At 38.2% G+C, this 21,759-nt stretch overlaps 1 protein-coding gene across 1 annotated transcript in view; it reads right to left on the bottom strand.

Annotated features, from left to right (window-relative positions):
- The window catches only part of drd2a (dopamine receptor D2a), a 52,547-nt gene extending 31,106 nt beyond the window's left edge, over positions 1–21,441 (bottom strand). Inside the window, exon 1 of the mRNA XM_079823958.1 lies at positions 21,244–21,441. The gene's annotated coding sequence lies outside the window, so the exon portion shown is untranslated. The remainder of the gene's footprint in view (positions 1–21,243) is intronic.
- Between the last annotated feature and the right edge of the window lie 318 nt (positions 21,442–21,759).

Here is a 21,759-nt window from a genome sequence, read left to right as displayed (position 1 = left end):
TTTGATTTTAGTTTGTTTGGCAAAATGCAACCTTAGAGACCTTTTATGTTTGGCTATGTTTTAAATTTCATTATGAAACAGTGACGGCACAGGATCATTAATGGGAAACACTGAATGATGTTTAGCTGACAAATGTACTTAAGTTGAGTAATATTATATTATAACAAAAACCCTTCAACCAGACCGAAAGAGAGTCTGAGAGCCTGGCCTGCCGCTGCGCTGAGTAAGTGACAGGAGGTGTTGCTGTGTACAACCGCTGTCGGAGAGAGGATAGAGAAAGCGCTGCTGGTATCGGTGTATGGATACTGCGGGAAAGTGGTATTGAAGCCGTTTAACATATTTTAGTAGAGATATGCATCGAAAATTAGATTTTTACAGCACTGTTAAGAAACCTCAAACCTGAAAAAATCGGGGCTCCAGCCCCCTTAACCCAGCCCTAGCGCCACCCCTGAACGCAAGCAAGAGCACCCTCAGTTGATAATATATTGGCGAAAATAGATTTGGCAAATGCTCCAGTGAATATTTATGTTTGCGTTCTGGAGAACACCAAATGTATCTATTTACAATGTGTTTTTGCAGCAGTGAGCAATGTAGCCAATCACAGACATAGTTGTTGATCTCTTGAAAACAATGGCCAATCCAGAATCTACTCAGTGCTCAAAACACCAGCGTTATGCAGGCTCGCGAAACCTCTCATTAACAAAGTGTAGACACAATGTAAGTAAGAGATTTATTGTGCATTGTTGGCAGCTTCATTGATTATAATGGAATTTTGTGAGAACTCGATGAACTGACAAAGCGGCAGCGTTTTAGTGATTGTAAATGGAGTGGTCTTGGCTCGTTTTCGAGACTACAACCTATATGATCCATTGAATAAAACTATTGATTTTCATGCTGCTAATAGAACCAACGGCCAATTGCATGTTGCAAAGTGTCGGAAGTGACATCTACATATAAATGCTGCATTCACTCTGCACGGGACAGAAATATGACATGTTAAATTAGTAACGCAATGTAAAGGCAGACTAATAGATTAATTGAAAAATATTCATAGCAAAAATATTTTTGAAATTCTATTCCAATTATTGGTAAAAGTGATGACTTGTAAACAGTGTTGGGAAAGTTACTCTAAAAAAGTAATTAATTACTAGTTACTTTACATCTTCAATAGTGTAATTAGATTACTGTACAAATTACTCTTTCCAAAAAGTATTTAGTTACTTATTACTTTCTAAATCCATATAAACCTCGGCTAGTTAAGTGATTCAAGGATGACATGAAACGGCTATTTGTTTTAATTAATTCACTATTGTACTATATATAATTGTTCTACAGTCTATACACAGTACTGTATTTTGTTCAATTACATCAGAAGTAACTGTAATTAAATTACAGAAAAAATAAGAGTAATCCCTTACTTTACTTTTTCAAGGGGAAAGTAGTTCAATACTTAGTAACTAGTTACACCCAACACTGCTTGTATATAATCTTAAATGTGTCACTGTACACTGCTATGGTGGAGCCGTTGCTTAGCCTACATCTGCACTTTACTAGAGCACCCTCAGCAATTTCAGAAGTACCCTCAGTGAAAAGAGAGATGGATGAGAGACATTACAAAAGAGAAAAGCTCAGAGGAATACCACTGGAAAAAGAAGGGTTATATTCAGGCAAGAGCTTTAGGACCCTCGTTAATATTAGAAAAGCTTTCCAGTGCTGGAGATACCCAAGCGTGAAAGGACACAGAGGTTGTGTTATTTCTGCTCGATACGTGTGTAACCTTGGCTTTGCTAGATCTCAGATCTCCTTGGCTTTCACAGAACTGAGAAATGCTGTGGTTGTAATGTTAGCTATAGTAACAGGACAGTTTTGAGTGTGATTGTTTGTCTGGCGCTGCTGGCGACTTACAACAAACTCTTGCTTGAATATACTCTTGTGTATTGTATGTTCATTTGTGTTCTTCCTTGTCATTTGTTCATCATCTTTGCTTTGTTTTTCGCAAAGCATTTTCGCTTCACTTCAGCCATGATAAAGAAACATCCATGCATTTTTGGGGGGTGGATCAATAGGTGTGTGTTTGTTTGGGTTGATTTCAAATATCATCAGTGTTTCTCAGAAATTGCTTACTGCTCCTTTAAGTTAAAAGTTCAGCTTTTTTTAAAAATGCATCTTTAGACCTTGCATCTTCCTTTTAGTTTCAGTACAGCCATTCACACAGAACATGCTTTTGCAATGAAAAGCAAAAAAACATGGGCTAAAAATGTGCAACTGTCAAAGATGTCCATCTATACTATGGACTGATAAAAATAGATAAAGTAAGTGAAGCCCCCAGTGTACAAATTTGGCACTGACATCTTGGAGCCCGAGTCTGCGCAGTAGTGAGCGTGAAGTTGCTCACTAGGTCCCGCCCTAATCAACAACTTAATAAACAGTTGAAATAACATGAAATAAACAGTTATAGAAATGTAGAAATTTAAGTTAAAGCTCCAATCTCCACCAGAAGTTCCCGAAAAATGTCAGTTGGTGCCTCAGTGACTACTTTGCTCCGAGAAGCTGTAAATCTCAGCTGTCAATCATAATGTCACACCCCCATTTTTATAGCATCAAATAACTAACTAAGGCCCTGTCCACACGAACACGGGTTTTTTCAAAACCGCAGCTTTTTCTACGCGGTTTGGCTGTTTGTCCACACGCAAACGCAGTATCCGGTTACTGAAACCGGACTTTTTTGAAAACTCCGGCCAGGGTGAAGTTTTTTAGAAACTCCGGTTACAGCGTTGTCGTGTAGATGATGAAACCGGAGATTTCGGCTTGTTAAGTCGAAATGTGCGCCGTTCTCTCCTTTGTTTGACGTCAGTTTGTGCGCCGTTATCGCCTTTGTTTACATGAGTGGAGTCTATGCAGTTGCGGACGTAGCTTTTAATAACTCTGCTAATAGCGCTTATCACATGTATACAGATACATGCGCAGTTATCTCGTTGTATTGCAGAACAGAGGCGACAGAATGCAATAATACAACATAGTAAGGCAAGTGTGTGAAGCTTCAGTCCACTTGGGCCCTGCCCCTGTGTGCAGTTACCTGTCACTGTGTCCAAAGTAAACTTGTAGAAGGGTTTCACTGAGCCCATGGCATCCCTCAGTGCATCGGTGCCATGGGTGGGACCCATGTGGAAATCAGGCAGCCAATCATAGCGCGGTTTTGCGTTTTCATGTGGACAGAGATTTTTTTTAAACTGTGCTTGTGTGGACGCGATTGTTTTTTAAAACGGAGGAAAAACTCTGGTTATAAAAATATCCGTGCACGTGTGGACTAGGCCTAAAACCAAACTAACAAAACCGAACTTACATCAGCGTGATAAAAACTGCCTAAAATGACAAACACATTCTTTGGAAAAAAATTATTTGAAGTGTTTGTTTAGTGATTGTTTAGTTTGTCTATGTCCCATTACATTTCATGGAAAGGGCGGGGTTTATGACCTGTACTGCATCCAGCCACCTGGGGCAATAGAAAAGCTTTGGCTTCACTTTTCAGGACTCGTGTGGCACACTTGGTCTATACTAGCGCATGTTTACAGTGCAAGCAGCACAGTGGAATGCAAAAATACACACGTGGTGTTTCCTTTTTTTGAGAGTGCCTTGATGATTTAATCTACATGCATTTCTCAAAAATACCTTAGACTTTAATCGATCAATCAATCAATAATAAGTTATTCCTTAGCCAAACCCATTTCTAATGTTCTCTCATCCCACACTAAACAGCATTCATTTGCTAAGGATGGCTTTCAAAGGGAGATGGCTGAGTTTTTGATAAGAGAACATCTGCCAGGCATCGCAGATCTCCCTCATCACATCCAGGTCTTTGACCCAGAACGTGGTGATCTGGCTCTGACCGTGCATCTGCCTTTTTAAGCCTGTTAAGCTGTGCTGTGCTGTCAAGGCTGTGAGCCTGCTGCTGCTAAACGATAAGTAAGAGTTAGATAAAACTGTGCAGAGGAAACACTTACGAATCTTATCCTTCTTTTCACTGATATGCGAGAATGAAGTCAGCAAAACAAAGAATGAGGATGTGCTGCTAATCAAGAAAATACAGAGCATATTTGATTATTTCCACTTAATAGTTTGAGATTTAAAAAAAAATCTAGATCAACCTGAATGTCTTATTTTTTCTACTGATAGAGGAACATTAATGCATGCAAATGGGGCGAGTGTGATAAAGCAGGCTCAAAGTGATGTCTCTGGCATTGACAATTTATCTGAGCAAGGCTGAAAACTCCATCTCTGCCACAATGTAAAATTCCAACTGCTCCTAGAATGTCATTATAAAATTCACAACTGACTGACTCACTATTCCCCTCCACCGGTTGGCTATGGGTGACTGACAGGTGTTGTCATCCATTTTTATAACAAATCAGACCGACTGCTCTATTGAATAACGCTTCCCATACATTAACTTATTTTCTCTTTCTCGGCGCCCCGCAGAGCGTTTAATGGTTTGTGTGTCAGCAGGAGAACTGCTGACATAGATATTTAGTTTTTGACAGAATAGGAAAAAACTTTCAAGGTTCCTTTTGAAAAACAACACCTGAATATTACTCATGAGAGATTAATCATACACTGCCTGTTTTCCCGAAAAAAATCTTCACTTGTCATGAGGAATAATATTTTCCTACATATTTGGACCAATAAGTCACTGTACTACACAAATACGGTAACACTTTATTTTACAGTGTCCTTGTTACATGTACTTACCATACACTCTCTGAAAAAAAGGTACAGTGGAGGTACAATTTTGTTCCTTGGGGAACAAAACGTATAACTGTACCTTTAAAGGTAAACAATTGGTCCTTAGGGTACAATTACCCCTACAATTAACCATTGGCAGGCAAGTTCGGTCCTAGTGAGTTGCTGTCCTGCAGAGTTTGGCTCTATAGAAGCTCTTATTGAGAATGAACAGATGCTTAGATGTTGGTTTTATTGAAAATATTTGGTCACCATTATGGTGATCAGTGTTTCCTTTAGTTGGGCAGTTTGACTCTTGGCTTTAGTTTGGTTTTTGTTACAGTGTTAACAAAACACATAATCTGTTCAAATAAAAAAAAGCCATAAACAAAAATTGTCATGAAGAAAAGTGTTTGACTGAAATCATCACTGACTAAAACTATTAATAGATAATATTCACCAACAATACTTTCTTGCCACAGATCCGGCATTCTGAATTTAGATTTTTAAATTCATTCTATAAGGAAAAAAGTGTAGACGCACACAGATATCAAGAATCAGCATATGAATCTCAACAATGGTGACATACTTTATGCTGCAATGCATGCTGGGAGCCATGCGTTTTATACTATGGTGGCTTAGTAGGGTTGGAGCTAAACTCTGCAGGACATCAGCTCTCTAGGACCGAACTTGCCTACCCCTGACTTAGAGGTACACAAATTTACTTTAAGGGTACAGCCCCAGTGACAAGCCATTGTCCCCCTAAAGGTACAATTATGTACTTTTTTTTTTTAGTGTAGTAATAACAGTAAATTATTCATAATTACTAGGGGTGTAACAATTCGTTTTAACAACGATTCGATTCGTATCACGATTTGAGGTTGTCGATACGATTCAAAGACGATATTGGTTCATTTAGAACGATACGATCCGAAACGATTCAGTGACTTGAAATCGATTCAGTAACTTTTTAGCCAAAAATTGTGTGACTGAAATAAATATCTGGATACTGGTCAGTGCAGGTGAAGTTTCCTAGATTCCTGTTGTTTCTTGTAAGGGAATCAGGTATCAAATAATTATGGATATAAACAAACAAGTAAACAATTAATGGAAAATGCATTCACATTTTATTTGAATAAAGTGCAACCAACAGTTTAGGTTGAATTAACAGGAAGTTAACCTTTTCTGCTCTCATTTTCAATATTCAATACATTTTCAATAAAAGCACAGTAAGTGCAACCAACATTTCAACAGTAGGTTAACCTGCTACTTCTGCTTTTGTTTTCCAACATAAAAATATTACAATATTAATATCAAAAATAAAGTGCAACTAACTTCTCTTCAGGTTTAATTAATAGTAGGTTTACCTGCTACTTTTGCTGTTGTTTTTCAACATTAAAATAATACAAATACAATATTAATATCAAAAATAAAGTGCAACCAACATTTCTTCAGGTTGAATAAACTGGCTGAACCTGCTACTACTCTCAGTTTAATAAACAAACAATATTTAACAAAAGATAAAATGTAACCAACTACTCTTCAATGACTCTACAGATTTCTTTTTCAAAAATATCAACATGATCTGACCGCAGAACACTTCTCTGTACGTTCACTATGTCGCCAGCAGTACTAAAAACTCGCTCTACTGGCACACTGGTGTCAGGAATGCACAGGTAACAAGCAAGGGTTGAAAGTACAGGTGGCTCTTTCTCCTGGTGGCTTGATAATTTCTCACTCGTTGGCTTGTCCTCTGCCATCCGCCATGCTATGTTTTGTTTTCTTAGCGCTCGCTGCTGCTGGTGCGTTGCGATGATGTCACAGATAGGCAGACTGAATCGAGTAACGTTTAACGCCTTTATTATTAAAAGTGCTAAGAAAAAACATCCATTTAAAGTCTGACGTGTTAAAATCCAATGCGTTATTTCCTATTATCGATACAATCGATTGATTACCTTTTAAAACGATGTTAGATCGATATATGTCGTCCGGAAGGCCAACTTGCCGAGCACAGATCGATGTAGTTAGATCATAGGAATATAAATCGATACATCGGTGTTGTAGATGAATCGTTACACCCCTAATAATTACATGCAACCAACCCTCAACCAAACACTAATCCTACCCTAACCTAATAGTAAGTTCATGTTGTTAATTAATATTACTCAGTACTTAAATATATATTTACACTGTAACAATGACACCTTAAAATAAGGTGTAATCAAAAATATCTTCAGTCCAAAATCTCTCTATTTACCATTTGCACTCTGCAAAAAAGACTCATTTTCAAATGTGCCATATATGAATTTATAACCCCTACACCCCCGGGTTTGACAGAGATCATCCACACATATCGCATTGAATTAGTTCAGATTACTGTAGTTATTTCTTTTCGGGGGAAAACACACTTCCTTTGCACAATTCTACGTACTCCATAAAGTAACACAGTGATAGTAAACAAATTAGATCGGAGGACAATTGATATTTCAATGCTTTTGCATTCTCTCTGAGAAACGTTTGTGTTTGTTTGCAAACGAAAAACGCAAAAGCACTGAAATATAGGCAACATTTTTTCCTCCACCATGTGATATTCAAGCGGAGACGTTCAAGCTTTCATTAATTATATGGACAAAGTGCTTTAAGAGGCATTCATAAAATGATTCGGGATCAGAATCTTTCTTACCCATTGCCATCTGGAGTTTTTTTCCAGACCAATTTTTCAAAAAAGACACATTTAAAAGCAAGATTGAAGACTTTTCATAAAATAAACCTTGAACCTTGCATTTATTTTTCATACATTATTGGGGATGGGAGGGGTGGGGGCAGTTGATGATACTGGCACTCAGCCTGCTTTCACACACATCAGTGAAATCTGGCAGGAGTGTTGCACATTTACAACAAATCAGTGGGATACTGGCAGATGGGAGTGAGAGGGCAGAGTTTGGGAACACCATGACCTTCAGCGTTGTGAAAGCTGGGCGTGTTCAACACATAATGTCCCTGCATGTGTAATTGGGAGGCAGATGAAGTGCCCCGATGTATTCATCAAATGCTGCTTGAGTTAAATCACACTTTTCATAGTTCAATGAACCCAGTAATTATTGAATAGTGAAATGAACTGCTGTGAGGAGCAGGGCAGAAAGCATCAACTCGGCTGTGTCGGAGAAAGCCCGGGCAGTTTAGTTCTTGTTTAACATATTGTGGTTCAAGAAAAACTTACGGATTTCAGTGATGCATGTTTTTACGGTCTGGGGATCAGTTCTGTGTCGACATTAGGGTTGATGTGGCATGATGACATGAAGAAACTTTTGGTGTATTTTATGTCAATTTCTTCTTGAACTTTTACACAATGTAATTGTGTAATTAAATTTTTATTTTTTTTACCTTTTTCAATTCACACACACACACACACACACACACACACACACACACACACACACACACACACACACACACACACACACACACACACACACACACACACACACACACACACACACACACACACACACACACACACACACACACACACACACACACACACACACACACACACACACACACACACACACACACACACACACACACACAATTTTAACCCTCATTCTGAACCCTGTGTCCTGTTGTAGACAGACTCAAGTGCATGGAGTATGTCAGAAACTGAACGCGCATCTGTATACTGTATTTGCTTTTGACGCGACACAATGCTCGCATCTGGTGTAGGCAAATGTTGTAATGATTCGTTGATGTCTTGCTCTGGTTGTCCTCCAACCAATACACCTATTAGGTCGTTTGTCACTTCCCTGAAATACGACCCATAGGAACGTTTACTAAAGTTGCGCCCCTATCGACAACAGGACACTTTCATTTTTATGCTTTTATTTGCGTCATATGTCGGGTTTTGCGTAGCTCAATTGATAGAGCATTGCTAAATACAACATTGTGTAATCATGTGATAATGCAATTGTGGGTTCGAGCCCAGGGAACGCATGTGCTCATAAAGTGTATATGCACTATAAATCACTGGGTAGGTTTAGCGGTGGGTGTAGTTGTTGATAAAAAAAAAGGATTTTTGCTAAATGGAAATATGACAAATGGTAATAAAAACACATTGCATTTAAATGAATACGCATTTTGATTGGTAACGACAGTCATACGTCATTTCATGACGACAGACATAACATGACACTGTCATTATTTTTATGCCAGCTAGAGGGCGCATGACGTAAATAATGTAAATGTATTTGCACGTGGGATGTCATAAATCCCACAATATCCAAACGAGACGTTTTTAGAGCTTGATTTAATACATGCTTTGTTTATAAGGAAGAGGATATTTTAAACTATGAAACTGTCACGTGAAAATGAAGGAAAACTAAGGTGAGGACTCAAATGCAGGACAAAAAGGAATTTATTAACAAATAAACATAATAACAAAACAAAAACCCATGAGGGGGAATACATAACACTAAGAAAACCAACAACTCTAAAACAAACATACCAACGGGATCATGGGGAAGGAAGACGTTAGACAATGATCTGACACAGACTGCAAACACAAGGGGACTTATAAGGGAAAATAATCAGGAGGGAACAGGTGGGAGAAATCAAACAATAATCAGATAACAAGGGGGAGGGATCAGACAACGACATGCGCACATTGACCAAGATAACAAAACACCCATGTGCAGCACAAGACAGGACAGGCATGTGACAGAAACTTGCAGGACGTTTTAATGGTACATCGACCGCTTATGTCTCCAAAGATCAAGGCACATTTGATTTCTCATGACATGACCCCTTTAAAGTAGGTCTACAACACCTACACTCTCATATAAAAATTTTACCTTTAGGGGTACAGCAGCTTGTCACTGGGGCAGTACACTTAAAAGGAAATCTTTTGTACCTTTTTCACCCTTAAAGGTGCATATTAGTACCTTAAGCCCTATTCGGATGGAATTAGTTTAACATGGAGAGGTGGGGTAAAGTAATTATTACCAGAGCTTCTCAGTGATTTTAGTCCCGTCTGAATGTGACATCTCAGTAATCATTACGGACAATATCAGTAAAGATTACGGCAACTTTTACCTTCTGTGAAAAGGTCCGGAAAAATCACCTCAGGTCATTTTTATAGTCTATGGAACGGACCCGCTGTAAATATTTATGTAAATATTCCGTCATTTCCTGTTTAAAAGTGTTTTTTCACGTTTTTACTTATAAATATGGAGGTGCTTTTTGAGCATTCATTTGCGTTCTAGGTGGTGGGACAAGTCTGTGGCAAGTGTTTCCTACTTACCGTTCAGATTAAAAAAGGGTCGAAAGCATTTGCCAGATGCACAAAACTTATTTTAGCTTTGTAAGTGCCTTTTACCAACAGAATCCAATAACAATTTAATGAATTAATAATTCAACCGGACCTAACTGTTATATATAGGTTATATATAGATTATATGTGTTTGCGCACGTGATATCAGGAAGCAACTTAATACGACGACGGGAAGGTGACGGCGGTGCGTAAATCGAGTTACCACTTAGTTTTACTGAGATTTCTTATCCCGAATTGGCCATTAAAATTACAGACGTCCTGTGGTAAAATGACTTTACTCCATCTACCCTTGTAAAACCAATCCCATCTGAATAGGGCTTTAGAGAAGCATGTACCTTAAGGTACTACTATGAACCTTTTATGGATAAAAATGGTATAAAGATGTCCCTTTTAAGGATGCTGCCCTAGTGACAAGCTGTCATACCCCTAAAGGTACAATTTTTGCACTTTTTTTTGCGAGTGTAGAGAAAGCTATCTATTTATCCACAGTAACCCCATCCAGAAGTATGCAATGTGAAATCAGCCCCAATAATTGCAAATAGAATTTTGCTTGCCAAAATGTGGACTTCATCAGAAAATGAAATATATTGAATGGCCGTCAGTGGAGAAAGATGCAATTACAACATCTACCAGTAGAGGGTAACCAGCCTTCTTGACCCCTTAAACTGCTGTATAACATTTCAGTATCATTTTATGTCCGCATACACATGACTGTAACTCATATACACAAGGGATTTTTTGTAATTCCTCCAAGTGCACAGGTTAGCAACAAATTGAGTGTACATTTTGGGCTAGGATATCCAGTGTGATGATTTTTAGAGCACTTTGGTCTAATTAGAGCTATTTGAGCACAAGGTGACTGGCTGAATGTTTAATGGAGCCAAAGGTCACATCCTCAGACGGAATCGTATCTCATAATACCTTACTGAAGCAATTACAGGACTTCGGCTATGAATCAGGGATAACCTTTCCTCAGAAAGTGCTTGATCTTTTTTGAAACATAAAATAATCCAATGTAAATTCAATACCTCATTGAATACACAGCATATGGGACAACCTTGATCTATTGAATTTTGTCAGATTTGTCCACGACAAGGCAAGTTTGGTTGGTACTGAATGCCACTTTTGGTTATTATAAAATTATTTCTGTCCTTGATTAATTCTCCTGCTCCAGTGCTACAAATAAAGCTCAGGCGCATGATTGAGTTCATACTGAGCAAGGAAAATCGCCTGCTCTGCTAGACCTGCAACTGGGCGACTGTACTCCCAGAAAAACTTGGATGGAAAGGTTAACACCAGCGTTGAACCAAGCTTAAGAATAGTTTCCTCCCTGCCAATATCCAAAACTACTTAGTTCTGCACCACAAGAGAATTGAAGGCAAAGCAATAGGATCCCTGCCAAGTGTTTAAATTGCTTGTACTCCTTTGAATGGATTGAAATCCAGCATTTTCATGTTAGTCAAAGTTAATCTCTCAACACTGATCCTTTCAAGGAGAAAACTGCTTTCACATTCACTAGTCACAGTGAGTTTCTCTTAAACTGACTCATTTTGGTTGACATATTTAGTGGGTTTCAGATGCACTTATAATCTATGTTGTTGTATTTTTGCAAGGATTGTTTTTTTGTGGCGTGAATGTGGTAAAAAGTCCTAGAAGAGAGAGTGTTCTTATTGATATGCAAATAAATTAGACTAATTTACATAATTTTGTTCTTCTTTGGTCATTTATTTGGCATTTTGATGGCTATGCATTGTGATTCTAGAGTCATATGCTACAAAAACACTGTCTGAGAGCAAAACCAGGTGGATAAAAATGATAAATCTAAATTGTCAAGACACCTTATTGTGACAAATGATGTTTACTGTGTCATCAGTGCAATAATCACTCAACAGGTGATTTACAAAAGCAAACATTATTTCAATTCTATCAGAAAAAGTGTACCATCAGGCCCTGAGAAAGAAAACAAACATGGCTTATTGTGTAATTTTGTGCTTTTATCCTTCCGTACATGACTGGGAACCTTAAGGTCTGGTGACACCAAATGGTGAAGATAAATCACAAATCAAAAACAAACATGTACACTCAAAAAAATGATTCTTTAAACTTACTTAATTTAATTATGGACAGTGGTTCCACACAAGCAAATTGCTTTTTATTAACATTAATGGAATTTTTCTAATCTATGTAAACTCCTTGTGTTGGGACAACACAACTGAATGGGGAAGAATCTATGTGAAATAGTAATGTTGAACTAAATCAGTGGAATTGCTTCCCTGTAACTTAAATCGGTTAAGTTAAATGAACATGCACACTCAAAAAAATAACTCATTGGACAAACTCAATTTACCTGAGGGCAGGTTTTCCATCCAATAAATATGTGTAACCCCAACTCATAAAAAACTAATTCATACAATGAAATGTAATTGAGTTGGTCCAACTCAATTTTATCTAATAGTTTAATTGATATTTATATACGTATAACATTACTTTTTTTTCTTGTCAAACTTATATTAAAAAAATTAATTGGAAAATCAATTATAAGCAGTTTCATTCATCATCATACACAATGTATATAATGAATATATAAGAAAAGAGGTTTGACATTAGCATAGATCACTGAGTGCCACTCTTCAGAATAACGGTAACCACAAAATTAAAAAAACATTACAGAAACCTCTCTAAATGTCCAACATAACTGAACATTAAACACTAACATTACTAACAACATCATTCCCTTTACAGAAAAACATATAAATAACACTCTAATCCCTAAATTTACTCTCCTAATGGAGTCCCTTGCAAAGCATGCTGGGAACTGCCCAGTTAGTTATGTCAACACAAATATTTAATGTAGTTTTAACACAACTGAATTAAGTAAACTTCAGTTTTAAAAATATTAGGTTGATTGAACACAATTAAATTAAGTTGTGACAAAATTAGATATGTTTAAGTAAAGTGAACAGAATTGAAATGTGTCACATCTATGAAGGGCTTGAATCATTTTTTTGAGTGTACGGTATAGGGTTACATTTACTTTTACAGAGCAGAATCTGCCTCATGCAGTATATCTATAGGAGGTTCAAGCAATACGGTCTGAAATCCAGCCATGAAAATGTGACACCCAATTTACTGCCAGAAATGAGCAATTAATTGTATTATTTCTACAACAGGATAACATGATTGCATTCAAATGAAATGTGCGCAGATAATGTTTATTGTAATTGCCCCATTATGCTGAACCAGGTTCAAAACCTGCTGTGCTGTAAACAGATTCAGTTTGTGCCATGAAAAGCCAATAGTTGATATCTGTCATCCAAAAGATAAAAACGTCTGTCATCAGCAGACAGCTTTTAGGAACAATCTGTCCCAGCCTCTCCACTGTCATTGATTATGCTGTGAGGATACGACTCTGTAGCAGGGTGTTCACAGCCCCTCAAAAAGAGCCGTTGTCCTCAGAGTTAGTGGCCCATACACAAGCTGATGTAAAATGCTTAAGATAAGCTGAGAAGTGATAATGTGAGCTCATGGTTTGGGCATCTTGTCCTCATAAAACCCATTTTTCGCAATTCTGCATGCTATTTGGATGGCAACCTGAATAAATGAGAGCACTACATAGAGCAGCACTTCAAAGACACCCCTAAAGCCAGCTAGTGTTGTCTGACAGATGTGATCACTAATATCTTCCTCTTCACAGCTGACATGCTCATATATTTGAGTCATAAATGAGTAGTTTTCATGTCCGCATATATGTGTAAACCACTGCTTTAATCCCACTGAAAAGCTGCTGTTTATTGTGAAGCTATTAAGCACAGTTATGCACTATATGATAATATTTCATTTATATAAACACACACACACACACATATACATTGAACAAAATTATAAACGCAACACTTTTGTTTTTGCCCCCATTTTTCATGAGCTGAACTCAAAAGATCTAAGACTTTTTCTATGTACACAAAAGGCCTATTTCTCTCAAATATTGTTCACTAATCTGTCTAAATCTGTGTTAGTGAGCACTTCTCCTTTGCCGAGATTATCCATCCACCTCACAGGTGTGGCATATCAAGATGCTTATTAGACAGCATGATTATTGTGCAGGTGTGCCTTAGGCTGGCCACAATAAAAGGCCACTCTAAAATGTGCAGTTTTACTGTATTTGTTCATCTTTGTATAAAAATACAGTCGTTCATCATTTGTTCATGTTACTTCACAGTGCATTAACTAATGTTAACTAATGTCAAATACAACTTTTGATTTTAATAATGTATTAGTAAATGCACAAATGGTTAACAGAAAATCTAAAGGAAAAGGGAAAATCGGATGAGTGTCTGTGCAGGTCTTAAAGTGATAGCAGCGCAGCCTAATAGTGAACATGTCCTTAAAGGGACATCTCACCTCAATTTTAATTCTTTCATTATTTACTCACTCTAATGTTGTTCCAAACCTGTATTTATTTCTTTTGTTGAACACAGAAGAAGATATTTTGATGAATGTTGATAACCAGACAGTTAACGGTAGCCATTGACTTCCATAGTATTTTTCCTACAATGGAAGTCAATGGGGACTTCTTCAAATATATTATATTTTATTGTCAACAGAAGAAAGAACTTTATTCAGATTTAAAACAACTTGAGCGTGAGTAATCAATGACTTTTGAGTAAACTATCCCTTTAATGTTTATAAAACAACAAAAGACAAAGAGAAAATCACTCATTGCTCTTGACTGAAAAACTTTAATACAGTAACTTTAATAAGAATATAGTGTATATCTTATAGTGAAGTCTATGTAGTGTTTTATTTTTTACATTTATTCATTCAATTTCATACTTGAATGCTGCTGTACAGCTCTGAGCAGCCAGTGTTAATCTTTATATATTTATTTTATATTATACATAGGAAGGTGTACAAGGGTTTCTTTCTATTAAGTAAAATATATTTGTTTTATTTTTTCCTCCTTAACCTCTTGCTGTTCCTGTCGCCTAAGAATAGAATAACAAAAAACACTGATGTGACAAGCCATTAGAACCGAACCAAACTGAAAACCGTGGTTAAAAAACCAAGGTATGTATTGAACCGTGGACTGACTGTATTGTTGCATCCCTATTAACTAGTCATGCTAACTAATGTATGTCATATTAGTTAACTAGTCATGTTAACTGAAACCTTATTGCAGATTTGGTAGATTTGGATTATTGGGGAACGCTACTTGGCTCTATACATGATGAAGTATAATAAAATAATCATCAAAGAAGGAACCTTTCCAACTTTCACTGCTGCTGTGATATCAGCTGCTTGTCTGTGAAAGTGAATGCGCAACTGCCTGAAAGTTTCATAACTTTTTATGGATTTTAATCGGTCCCTTCAGTTTGGGTGAGTTTGCTTCAGCTGCATTTGAATCATAAAAACATGTTACGTTGCTCTGGAATGGACCACATACTGACCACATCCTCCACTGAATGATCTTTATGAAATGTACCTTAGCAGCAATTAATGGACATTTGTAATCAAGAGCTATATCAGTGTCCCTCAAGGAGACCTTGTTATTTTTAATCAAGACTTAATGAAATTCTAGCATAATAAATTATGCACATGCTCCTGCGTTCTCCATTGCTGTGTAGTTTGTGGGAGAGGGGTGTTTTAATGATTCTGAATGTGGCTGATGAAATTTCTAACAATTTTGTTCTGTGTTGGTGCAAGTTAGTCTTTAATGATGGAAAAGACTTGTCTTGTTTGTCCAACTCTTTTTCAAATCGTCTGTCATATATCCACACAAAGCCGGTCTGTGCAATTGCAGTGATACTACCAAACAAAACTGTTCAAATAATGACTGTTTTCAAACTTTCATTTTGAAACATCAGAAAGTTGAACCTACAGCTTAATTATAGTATAGCGGCATAATAAAGCTGCACTATGGAAGATTTTTGGGGGGTTCAAACATCTTCCTGTTGTGTCCTATGGTGCTAAACTTCGAGATATTTCACCCCAAAATAAAAATTCTCTATAATATAATAATGTATATGACTTTCATCCATTCACTTGCATTATATGGACTCACAGAGATGGATTTTTTCTTAAAAATCTTCATTTGGGTTTATCTGAAGAATGAAAGTCATATCAGGGATAGCATGCAGGTGGGTAAATGATGAGGAAAATGTACATTTTGGGGTAAACTATCCCTTTAATTGTGAGCTAAAATGTTGGCATAAATATATTGTCAGTGCTGATGATGTTTCACAGCTTTCGTAACTACAAAGAATTCATTTGAAAAAAAGGGAAGCATCTTGCGTTTCATTGCTACAGAACTGAAGAGTGGCTGCTGCATCCTTGTCTGATTTAGCACTACACTGATGTCCAGGTGTTCATTACACTAACAATAGAGCACATACGTCACCATGCGCTGTAGTCTGCGCTGATTCTGCGACACTCATTACCGATGCAGCCTGGGTTGTTAATGCTCTTTTTGTTTAAGGCAACACTGGCCTGGATTTTAAATACAGATGAAATTCATTAGAGAAAGGCAGTCTGACATGTTGATATGAGTGTGTGTTCATGTTTGTGGTTTTTAACTGGCTTTCTAACTTCTGCTGATTCGTGTTTTCTGACGTTTTGAGCCAGTGATTTCACTATTACCTTGCGAAAAAACCATTTACATACACAATTACTGTGCAGACCAACCAATTCCAAAGGTATTCCAGAGTCACAAACTCCTTCAGGCGTCCACAGAAACAGAGCAACATAACAGATTGTTCAGAACATTGTTGTTTTCCCACTCTGAGATGTTAGCATGCAGAACGTGCTGCATATAGGAGGTGAAAGCAGGTGAAAGTGCCACAAATAGAAAAATGTGCCACTGTGGCGGGCTTAAGCAAGCCGCTCATAATGCCCCTCATTTTCAAAAACAGAGTTTCACAATCATAACAAAGCCTGAAAATAATCTTTGTGCACAAGCAGAGGACAGAATGAGAGAGCGTTACTAACTTTCTGTGAAATTGATAGAGTGTGGAACTGAGGAATAGAGTAATAGCAGAACATCCTAGAGGAACATCTGAGTGAAAAGCATTTCTAAAAGGATCTAACAGATTCATATTAACTAAGCAATTCTGTGGAAGGAGGTTTAAAATGATAACGTTTCTCACCGGGAAAAGTCCTCCTGTCCTTAATTAAATAAAGCGAGAACTCTGTCGTCTCTCACAGCAATATTCTCATTAGCGTAGATTTAAATTAGATTAATTCAGTGCTGAGGCTGTAAACTTAATTCAGCTTTCTCTCAGAAGAGTCTGTTTGCGTGAGAAGCAGAGATGTGTTTTAGATGAATGTCTTATCTTACGTTTTATGGTTTGCGATGACAACATGCTGGGCACGGCTGCATGACTGCATTACTGTAATTTAAGCTTATGTAAAAGTGGGGCCCAAGGGCAGTCACCATGACGTTGAGCTCCAATTACTCTGAAGTCTAGAAGCCCATTGGCTTGCTGAGGAAAACCTGACATTGACCACAGGCAGTATGAAATTCACTTTTTATTGAAGCTTTAAATTGACAGGGAAAAGTGTTTCATATTTGGATGAAGTTCCTTTTGCTGTTCATTAATTACAATTTTTCAATTTGATTTTGAAGTACCTGTATAAGTATCTTATTTTTAAGGCTCAAAAGTCATTATCATTGTTATTCTGTATTAGCCCAGTTCTATTAACACTGCATTGGTTCCCTATAGAGGTCATGTCTACCATCCGTAGACCCATCCTTTTTACGACGCAATTTTTGTGTAACGGAGGCCAGCTAGTAGTCGCTGTGCGAGTAAGGTTTAAGTCCCACTTGGAGTGGGCGGTTTGAACAGGAGGGGTTACATTGTGCCGTGACCCGGGTGGGAGTGAGGTTTAGGGGGGTGAGTGTAACGGAGGCCAGCTAGTAGTTGCTGTGCGAGTAAACCTCACTCCTCTGATATCAAGAGACGCTCTAGTGACTGATTCTAGGGGTTGCAGCCTTTAGCCTCCTTGTTAGAGCGCCCGACTCTCGGCGGACCAGGGTTTGAGTCCTGCTTGGAGCCGGCGGTTTGAACAGGAGGGGTTACAGTGGTGCCGTGACCCGGATGGGAGTGAGGTTTAGGGGGATGTGTGTAATGGAAGCCAGCTAGTAGTTGCTGTGTGAGTAAACCTCACTCCTCTGATCTCAAGAGACGCTCCAACAACTGATGCTAGGGGTTGCAGCCTTTAGCCTCCTTGTTAGAGCGCCTGACTCTCATGCCAGCAGACCAGGGTTCGAGTCCCGCATGGAGCGGGCAGTTTGAACAGGAGGGGTTACATTGGTGCCAGGACCCGGGTGGGAGGGAGGTTTAGGGGGGTGAGTGTAACAGAGGCCATCTAGTATTTGCTGTGCGAGTAAACCTCACTCCTCTGATATCAAGAGACGCTCTAGTGACTGACACTAGGGGTTGCAGCCTTTAGCCTCCTTTTTAGAGCGCCCGACTCTTGGCGGACCAGGGTTCGAGTCCTGCTTGGAGCCGGCGGTTTGAACAGGAGGGGTTACAGTGGTGCCGTGACCCGGATGGGAGTGAGGTTTAGGGGGATGTGTGTAATGGAAGCCAGCTAGTAGTTGCTGTGTGAGTAAACCTCACTCCTCTGATCTCAAGAGACGCTCCAACAACTGATGCTAGGGGTTGCAGCCTTTAGCCTCCTTGTTAGAGCGTCCGACTCTTAAGATCGAGTCCCGCTTAAACCAGGTGGTTCGAACAGGAGTTACACTTGTACATAGCCAGACTTAATAGCTTAAACATAACAGATCCCTATAATGCCCCCGGGGTGCTTTTCACGTGTATCGATAAAGGAACGGATAGTTTTCCTGTCAGGACACCTGTTGCACCAGCTGTGCACGTTACAACTAGCCTAGTTTTGACGTAAATGGCTCTAAGTTACAACTTATGCACTACTAAATATTTTTGCATTAACCATTAAACTTAGTTGAAGCCTAAATCTACGCATAAACGAAATATTTACGGAAGCCTCCGATCAGGAGTAACATTAACAGATAGAATAGCAGGAAGACTGAACTGCATCAATACGCTCGTTTTACATGACAGACTTCAATTCTTTACACGTATATAATAATGCTGATATATAGGCCTACATGTGCTTACATTTTAATAGAGAAAACATGTGAATAGATTAACGTTATATGTTAACGGTTAACACAAACCCGTCCAAAACAGCGCGCTGCTGTGTGCATCTGTAAAATAAAATAAGTCATAATCAATAAATGTAATTTCTTATTTTTTGTTTCATTATTTATTTATTGATCCTTAATTTAGTTTCAAATAGCCTACAGTTTCTGAATGTTATTTATAAAAGCACTTATGTTATTCTTGATTATTGTATTTAATGGGAACTTGTTTCCCCCGCCTGTTCTGGCATCCTGGCACACATCAGCTGTCCATCATGTTTAAATAGTAAGGTTTAAACAGTCTGGTTTTAAATCATTTTATAGATACCAATGCTACAGCCGCTCTAGCGCTCCCCTGATTGCCTGCCAAAATGGCGGAGTTTAGGCTGCGTGACGTCAACCTCCGGAGCTCTATTAAACATTGTATACACTGCTATCTCCTCTGTACTTGAGCAAGCTCTTAATGCATTAACGTCCTTCACTTCTATTGCAATCTCAAAATTCTGGCCAGTTGATAATGTGACCCTGCCTGGACCATACGGGTCATCATCTGAAAGCTGAATAAATAAGCTTTCCATTGAGGTTTGTTATGATAGGACAATATTTGGTTGACATACTACTATTTGAAAATCTGGAATGAGGGTGCAAAAAAATCTAAACATCGAGAAAATTGCCTTTAAAGTTGTCCAATTGAAGTCATGCATTTGGACTTAGTCTTAGCAATGCATATTACTACTACTAATATTTTATATATATATATATTTATGGTAGAAAATGTACAAAATATCTTCATGGAACATAATCTTTACTTAATATCCTAATGATTTTTGGCATAAAAGATAATTTTGACCCATACAATGTAGCTATTGTTGGCTATTGCCACAAATATACCCGTGCAACTTATGACTGGTTTTGTGGTCCAGGGTCACATATATCAAAATCAACTGCTGGCCGTAGATCCTTTTCCTATTTAGCACTTAAACTCTGGAATAGTCTTCCTAACATTGTTCAGGAAGCAGACACACTCTTGTCAGTTTAAATCTAGACAAAAAAACACATCTCTTTAACCTGGCATACACATAACACATTATCAATTTCTATAATTCAAATCAGTTAAATAATTGTTAGGCTGCATAAACTATAGGTCAGCCGGAACCGGGAACACTTACTATAACACCCAATGAACTTGTTACATCATAAGAAGAATGGCATCTACGCTAATATTAGACTCTCTGTTTAATCTTGAGGTTTACCATAGTCAGCCGGATCCAGGCCGTATCCAGATCAGATGTGGACCTGCACCTAGACACGACCACAATGAAGCCCTGAAGTGTCAGCAGAGATTGTGTCAACTAGACCCTGCGAAGGCTTCATCGACATGACAGCCAGTGGCACATATCCTCAACAAACCGTCTCCAGGTGGAACTGGATTCAATATTATGAATTTTCCGATCCCAATCTGACTTCTGACCTGTAATGCTGCCTGAATCATAATCATATATAGTTTTTTTGTTGGCCAGAGGAGAACTGGCACCCCAACTGAGTCTGTTTTTTTTCTTTCTCCATTCTGTCACCTGATGAAGTTTGGGTTCCTTGCCGCTGTCACCTCTGGCTTGCATTGTTGGGGACACTTAATATTCAACAATATTATTTATCTGACTGCATTGACACCATTGTATGAAAACTGAGCTGCTGGATGACAATATCACTGTTTTCTCCAGAGCTGCTGAATAGATAAATTAACTAAATGAATAACTAATGATGTTCACAACCGATTAATCAGCACTAAAATACAATATTTTCTTATAGAGCTGCTGTACAGCAACTTTGTTGCTTTATTTTCCTGTTATCCCTGTAAAGCTTCTTTGAAACAATCTGTATTGTATATAAATAATATTGTAATATTGCTGTATTGTATATCTATATAAATAACTAGACCTCGCTGTCAATAAAATGTACATCATTTCTCCTATCACAGTCTAATATACAACGACAAATAGACCAAAAAGTTATTGAGGGTCAAATAAGATCAGAATGAACTCACTGTGGTGTGTCGGTTTTCCTCTGGCATGCAGTGCATCCGATCATCTATACGCCCCTACTCTGGTTTTGTGTGATGATGGATCTTCTCAATTTTTAAGGAATAGATTTCTGCCTCTTTCTTATTCTCTACCATTATTCAATCTTACAGATCTCCGAGTTGAAAAAAACATTCCACCGCGCATGCTAAAATGAGTTCAGCGGGGATTTGCGCGTTGTAAGGAATGTTCTGAGTACTTTAATCAGCAGGCCTCTATTTGCCTTTCTTCTGTCCCTAATCTCTGAACTTTGAGAGGCAATTACCAGACAAAACAAAGAATCATTTTTAATTTAAGAGGCGTACACTCAGAAGCACAGCTCTCTTGCACCCGCAGTCATTTGAAGCCCCAGAAGGACACATCAGAGGATGTTGACACAGGCAGACGGATCAAAATGTGCAACGCTGAGGTAAGAGACGCCTGCAGCACCTGAAAATGAACCTAAATGAATTTGTTTTCAGACGTTGTCTCCCGGGACCACT

The sequence above is a fragment of the Gobio gobio genome (genome assembly GCF_949357685.1).
Source record: "Gobio gobio genome assembly, chromosome: 8".
NCBI classification, from domain to species: Eukaryota; Metazoa; Chordata; class Actinopteri; order Cypriniformes; family Gobionidae; genus Gobio; species Gobio gobio.
This window is presented reverse-complemented; position numbering and strand designations above follow the sequence as displayed.